This window comes from Aricia agestis, chromosome 1 (assembly GCF_905147365.1).
Source record: "Aricia agestis chromosome 1, ilAriAges1.1, whole genome shotgun sequence".
Classification (NCBI taxonomy): domain Eukaryota; kingdom Metazoa; phylum Arthropoda; class Insecta; order Lepidoptera; family Lycaenidae; genus Aricia; species Aricia agestis.
In genome coordinates, this window is record NC_056406.1 from 9,105,064 (window position 1) to 9,113,139 (window position 8,076).

Sequence of the window (8,076 nt, forward strand, 5' to 3'; positions counted from 1 at the left end):
GGCGACGCTAGTTGCTTTCCATCAGGCGACCCGATTGCTCGTTAACCCCCTTATTTTATATTTAAAAAATATATCATATCAGTAGCCAAAAATTTTGATAATATAAATGATAACATTATTTTTGTTTAAAACTTAAAAGCTATGAAAAAAGAAAAGGACGTCGCCTAATGGGAGTTGTTTTCCACCATACCTGAACGTACAGAGAAAAATTAAAAATAAGAAACAAACAAAATATAATAATTCATAAAAGTATGAATAAAATCTAAAATTGAATATCAAAAAAAGTCATGTTTCCGCCCGGGATCGAACCGGGGGCCTTCTGCGTGTTAGGCAGATGTGATAACCGCTACACCACGGAAACTGCTGACAAGTATATCGAAATTTAGGATCAAACTAAGATACTATTTATTGAGAGTTTATTTAATAATGTTGATTATGGGTTTTTATTATTATAAGAAAATAATGTAATAATTAATAATTATTATTTCAATAGCAATAAATTTTATATTGGCGGTATAAATTTTTATTACTTATAGCATATTAAGTAAGTATACTACTTATCGTAAAATTCAAATTACGCGTGTATCACGCTACAATAAATAATAATAATTGTACTAATAAGTGCCCAATACATGACCAGCGGGGCTAAAATAGTCACTTTTAGCAATTCCTCTCAATCAATTCAGTAAATGAATTGTCAAAACTGTCAAACTGACAAATGTCAAATCAGTACAAAAATACAGAAATGAATTGCAAGCAGAGTTGCATTTTGCGATTTTAGAAAAATGAATCATATTGTGATTCATTTCATGATTCTTCAAAGCGACCATTTTAGCCCCGCACTAATCTTACATAAGAAAATGATAGTACTGAGAACAAATGCATTAGAATTTACTATTTAGTCATTAGGGGTAGGTAGTAGGTACTGCATGCTCTACATATATTTTTTAAGTAAAATGTAAATCAAAGTGTACTATTATTTATTCTGAGATCAAAGTCTGTATTATTAATATGTTTCCGCCGCAAAAGTTTAGTTTAGTTTAGTATAAGCGTTGTTAAGCCACTCATTGGCCTCCGCAGAATATCAGTGCAGCGGGCTTGCTTGCTGCGTATGTTGAGCTGGGGTCAATATTTGGTGTCACACACCATAATTGTAGTAAATTAATTTTATATAATTATAGTCGAACTTTATCATGTGATATGTATTGTGTAATGCTAAAAATAAATCCATTCTTATTCTGATTATGAAATAGGTCAAACTCTTCATTATATTGAAGTTTAATCATCTTTGTCTCAGTGCAGCAGTTAGTCATAATAATTCGTAAGTGTTAAATCATAACATCAAGACTGTAGGTGTGCCAAATTAAAGGTAAGTAAATAAATGTAAGTATGAATGAAAACTGCGCATCAGCAGAGACCACCAACAATGACCATTCAAGCGTTCGCCGAATGACGACACCGGATTCTGGAGAAAAATACCTTTTACCCTAATCATGCTATGTTACCCTGGTTTTCCGGAACGGATACCAAATGCTGTCCTCGCAGGAATCTGTGCCTTCTTAGTTTTAGGGTTTGCTGTGATCCTGGTACTCGAGTTACTACAATATACTTCGGAAAACGGTTAGATCGCGTAAGAGCCAGTTCATATTGCAAAGTGTGGTGATGCGATGCATTTTTAACCGACTTCAAAAAAGGAGGTCATTTTGACCCGTATACAGTATATGATTCCAGAACGTATGTATGTATACAATAATGTTATATTATGTATGTTTTTAATTTTATGTTGTTCGCATATCTCTGGAACTACAAAAATCCGATTTAGTGATTAAAGATAAACTTGTCATAAAGCCTCAGAAACTGGACAATACCTGACAAATTGACAATACTAAAATTATATAACACATCAAAAAAAAGTACCTACTTATATTATACAAGCAAAAGTGCGTTAGCGCCAGCAGTTACGGTAGCACAAAATTTAATGAGTATTGATTTCGCTTTCAATATTTATTTCGACAACCTTAAATTATGGTGGTTTGACCATAAACGATTGCCTCAATATTATATAAGCGACAACTGTCCGCACTCCGCGGACAACTAGACCGGAACGATATCTACAAGCTGTTCACAAAACTTCATTTTGTTGAATATTTAAATGTTTATAAAATCATGTAACACGCTGGTTGCTGACGTAAACGTTGATTCGTCATATACGTTAATTTGTACACCTATTATATAATAATAACCTCCTTTTTTGTAGTCGGTTTATAATAGATACTGGACTGCACTATTCTCAGACCTACATCATTAAGCACACACAATAAAACAGAAACCAATCGGTTTATTTGCGATTTCAACAAAATCCAATCGGTTCATTTTCGATTTCTATTTTCTAATTCCAAATTCTTAAACATTAAACCTTTTTATGCACCTTCAAATATGTACTTCCTTCAGTTCTATGTATAGTAAGTTTTGCTTAATTGGGTCAAATGTAACTGACACGCACCAAAAATAAGTATCGTCATATTACGTAACGACTCATTGAGAAATGTTAAAAATATTATACCATTTTTAATGTATGTAAAAAGTGTATCATGCTGTATATATTAAGGCGGTTGCACAGTTTTACGCAAGAGCGTGCAAATTGAGAAGAATCGGCCAATCACTTCCTCGTCATGTCAGTCAGTCGGTGAGTTTATGTCACTGCCCTAGTTTTGGACCTTCAATAATATTTGAGTGGTTTATGTAAAGAGGCAACACATTATCATATTTTGACCATCGACTGCATGGGTTCAGATGGCTCTAGTTCTTTTGGTGCATATCATGAGTGATGAGGCGATAAACTTCCCAATTCCCGTACCCTATTCCCTTCCCTACCCTTCCCTATTCCAATCCCTTCCCATCCCTACCCTGCCCTATTACCCTATTCCCTTTTAAAAGGCCGGCAACGCACCTGCAGCTCTTCTGATGCTGCGAGTGTCCATGGACGACGGAAATTGCTTTCCATCAGGTGACCTGTTTGCTCGTTTGCCCCCTTATTTAATAAAAAAAAACAACAACAACACACAACCAAAACTTTATACAGCTGCTCAGTAACTCTAGTTTTAAGGAAACTTCTTAAGATGCCTAAAATCTAGACCAGCGTTTCCCAAAGTGGGCAATAACGCCGCCTTGTAGGCGCTGAAGGCCTAAAGGGGGGCGTTGTGAGACCCTTAAAAAATGGGGCGTTGTTTAGAGGCTTGGGTGGTGATTTGTAATTTCATTTCATCTGGATGCATTTTAAATTAAATGCATCTATTCCCTCACATTAGTTTTAATTTTTGGTAAGCAAGTTTTGGAGGCGACTTTTTAGAATACAAGGTGTAACAAAACTAAGTGATAAATAACATTTTAGGGTGTGTATGTGTTGTAAAGAATTCACTGTGTAATTAGCAGCACTGAAAGACCAATTTTTTTTTCACTTTTGTATGGTTAAACTCGGGACGCTAGAGCCTGGAGCGCTTGCCCATACAAAAGTGACAAAAATTTTTGGTCTTTCAGCGCTGCTACTTTCACAGTGAACTCAATACAAGGAACACGTACACACCCTATAGTATTATCACTTAGTTTTGTTACACCCTGTATAACATTTTTTTTAAACAAAAATCCCGGATGTTTGGGATTGGAGAAAATTCGGTAATGCAAATTTAGTCGGTGATAATGCTAAAATTTATTTAAAAATATGGTTTGAAATGGCCTCGCCTCGCCTCGTAGCGTTGAGTTCTGGATTGACCCGAAGTGCACTTCATACGTCAGCACTGTGTGTGTGTCTATGTTAAAACATTGCTCCACAAATTTTCGTAACCCAACGTCCGATTACACGAAAGTTCAATACTACCGCTATCAGCCACAGCAAGGTCCTAGAACTGCATTTAGATAATGATCTGATCGAAAAGATTATCAAATAATTATGCAGTTGACTCATTATTTGAATGCGTATTTAGATGTGGCCAAGAGTGGTCTATTTCTAAGCTCGAACTTGCTATGTATTTCTGGTGCCCTGGTAGCCGAAGCTGAACTTTGAGTGGGCGTTAAACCACAGCCTGTTGAACATTTAATTCGAGGATGTAGGGACGCACAAATAACCACAATAAATTTAATATGTTGACCAAGACGTAGGCACACGTAGGTATTGCTCGATATAAAAAAAAAAAACACTGAATTTGGTGACGATTTTAATGAAATTGGGCCTGATAGCTAAGCAGTAAGCAGGTTTATTTTTAGCGTTCCGTAGTCAACAAGGAACCCTTATAGTTTCGGTCTGTCCGTCCGTCTATCCGTCCGTCTGTCCGTCCGCCTGTCCGTCAGTCTGTCCGTCAGTCTGTCTGTCTGTTCGCCTGTCTGTTCGCAATTTTTCTCAAAGACTACAGGACCTACACAGCTGTAATTTGGCATGAATTTTTTTTTTTTTTTTTTTTATGAAATAAGGGGGGCAAACGAGCAAACGGGTCACCTGATGGAAAGCAACTTCCGTCGCCCATGGACACTCGCAGCATCAGAAGAGCTGCAAGTGCGTTGCCGACCTTTTAAGAGGAAATAGGGTAATAGGGGAGGGTAGGGAAGGGAAGGGAATAGTTGAGGGTAGGGAAGGGAATAGGGTAGGGGTTAAGGGATTGGGCCTCCGGTAAACTCACTCACTCGGCGAAACACAGCGCAAGCGCTGTTTCACGCCGGTTTTCTGTGAGAACGTGGTATTTATCCGGTCGAGCCGGCCCATTCGTGCCGAAGCATGGCTCTCCCACGTATAAATGCACATATTTTTTTTTTATGGCACACATCAAGCGGGGTTGAATTTTTTTTTCGCGTCCATCTTGTGGGGGGTCGTTGAATAGGTTTGTAAAAAATATTATGAGTATTCATAGATCATTTCCCGATATAGGAATTCATTTGTGAAATAATTTAAAGTGGAAAAAATCGTTAGAGTCCATTGTCCCGGGCCCTTCTACCAACTAAACGGTTGTTTCTGGAAATGATTCACGGGAGTAGGAAATATGCTGAATTTAAGGAAAACTATCACGGCTAAGAAGACTTCATAAGTTATTGAGTTATAGTCGATCCACTCAAGTAAAATGTTTTCGACAAAGTATAAAGGAACTTTTCGTTCAAATTCCTTTGAAAGTAACTGATATCTAACTGATATCAAAAACCAGCGGTACTATGGAACCCTATATTATGCATGGCCCGATACGCACTTGGCCGGTTTTATTATTTTTACGCGGCTACAGCGAAACGAAAAGGGAGGTTATAATTTTGGAACTATACCTAATATGTACGTTGGTGTGCACATCTATAATATTATATTCTATCTATATCTATACATATTATAAAACAAAGTCGCTTTTTTCCCTCATGACCCTTGTACCTTTAATCTTGTTCCCTTTAATTTTTAAAACTATGCAACGAATTTTGATGATTCTTTCAGTGTCAGATAGCCCATTTATCGAGGAAGGCTATAGGCTATATTTTATCACGCTACGACTAATAAGAGCGAAGAGATAGAGAAAAATGTTGAAAAAACGGGGAAAATTATTTGAAAGGGCTAATTTGAACGCGCTAATCTCAGGAACTACTGGTCCGATTTGAAAAATTCTTTCAGTGTTAGATAGCCCATTTATTGAGGAAGGCTATAGGCTATATTTTATCATGCTACGACTAATAAGAGCGAAGAGATAGAGGAAAATGTGGAAAAAACGGGGAAAATTATTTGAAAGGGCTAATTTGAACGCGCTAATCTCAGGAACTACTGGTCCGATTTGAAAATTCTCTCAGTGTTAGATAGCCCATTTATTGAGGAAGGCTGCTATATTTTAGACTGATAGGAGAATGTGGTAAAAACGGGGGAAATTATTTGAAAGGGCTTATCTCGCGAACTACTGGAGCAATTTTTATGTTATTTGGCACAGATAAGAAGTAGACCACGTGAAGGATCATAGGCTATCGATTTTAATCATTTTTTCAGTGGCTATATATTTTATACCCGAGCGGCGCCGGGCGACTACCACGACTACCTTATAATAATACATAATAATATATTATAATAATATGTAATTGTAGAACTTACATTTACCACAGAATAGATAAGAGTGTCCATGGGCGACGGAAGTTGCTTTCCATCAGGTGACCCGTTTGCTCGTTTGCCCCCTTATTTCATAAAAAAGCCATTTGTAAATACTATGAATGGAGGTAATTCCTACACCTCATTATGCGCGTGAAGTTATTGGCCTCCGCTTTATCAGTCATTGCAGTTTTTATCGTACACCGATCTGCAAGTCTTTCCTGATGCACTGATACTAAAATATTATGCGTATGCATAAGCCTAGAGAAAATACATATTATTTGTAATTTGATTGTTGATAACAAAATACGTTTAAGGCCGCGCGCCCGTTGCGCCTTTTTGTAGCGATGCAGTCGCGATACTATCGCATAACATTTGCATCGATACAGTCGCTAGCTACTGTGTGTCCTGTTACAAATGTGACGGGTCAATTCAAACCGCAACGCGACGAGGCGAGGCGAGGCGCGGTGCGGCATACATTAATTGTATGGATTTGACAGATTTCAATTGCGTGAGACGTCTTGTCAAATCCATATAAAATTAGAAATGCATCTATGCGTCGCTTTGCGGTCCGTACTCCGAATCAACCCCACGCGTTATTAGCGATGCTGTAGCGCACTTCATAAACGCGCGACTGCATCGCTATTCGCTACAAAAAGTCGCAATGGGCGCGCGGCCTTCGCCCACTGCGACTTTTGCGACAAGCACGATTGTATCACTACCACTGCATTACTACTAACGCGCGTTTGTCGCATTACCCCGACTAACCCCGAACTACTCCATACAAAACGCACAGCTAGCAAAGTTGCATCACGACTGTATCGATGCAAATACGCGACAGTATCGCTACAAAAAGTCGCAATGGGTGCACGGCCTAAGTGCGTACCTTCTTAATTGATAAAAAGATCCAAACTATTTAATATTTAAGTATAGCAAATTATACAGCTATAAAAAATTTCCTTTTAAGTCAAGCCATTTTTAACTTATCGGACTAAGTGCAAGTCTGTAATCTGAACAGTGTGAACTATTTATTAGGCTTTAAACTAAAATATAATAATTATGGTTCAGTCGAATATTGGCAATATACCATAATAATTCGTTGTTGCCTATATAGATTACTTAATAGGTATGTAGTTAGGTACAACGTAATGCCTATAGTTAGTTAGTTTCTGTCGCTCTGCACCCATGGGAGCTGCAAGTTGCAACGTCCGCAGAGAGTATAAAAATATGACTTTGTCTCTAAAAATAAATAAAACACATATGGCACTCGGGGCCTGCCGGGGTAAAGCTATTGCATTTAGCAGCTAGTCTACACGCATACGTCTAGTCGCACGCACACAAACACCGTGCCGAAGTCTGCCGAACTGAAACGACGTCAGACGAACGTTACGTTTATTTTCGTTACGGAATTTCTTGATTCAGTCACCGTGCTCATAGCTCACGATCGTTGATTGACAATCAACGATTACAATTTATATTTTTAAATAAGCTATCCAAAACTTAACTAAAATTTAATTAAGAAGTACACAAAACTGCCATCTAGTATCAAGTAGTTGTATTGAATGGTTATCTTTGTAGTGCAATCTATCGTAAAACATTTAAACTAGTTTGACGAGTACGCACATATCTTAGTTCTAGTTTTGTCCACTAGATGTCTATAGTCTGACCTATTAAAGTTGATTCCAATCACGGAGCTAATAATATGAGCTCCGTGATTCCAATGCACTACTGACTACTGTACTGAAGCGTCATTTTTAGCAGAGTTTTAGTTTTAGTTACTTAATTACCCTGGTCTCAAATTTCATATTATTATTTATTTTATGTCATTACTCATTAGTTTTCGTTTTAGTAATATATGGTACTTAAATGGTAATTATAGCTGTGTTTAACACAGACATCAAATTTTATTAAGGTCAAGGTACCGTAGTTTTTTATATTTGATTCACGCTTTATGTGAGGTTATTAAATTAATACTTAAGTACTTA

At 37.3% G+C, this 8,076-nt stretch overlaps 1 non-coding gene across 1 annotated transcript; it reads right to left on the reverse strand.

Moving 5' to 3' along the window:
* Window positions 1-288: 288 nt before the first annotated feature.
* On the reverse strand, window positions 289-361 carry Trnav-aac. The gene has a single exon. It is a non-coding gene; the product is annotated as a tRNA-Val (tRNA).
* Window positions 362-8,076: the final 7,715 nt, after the last annotated feature.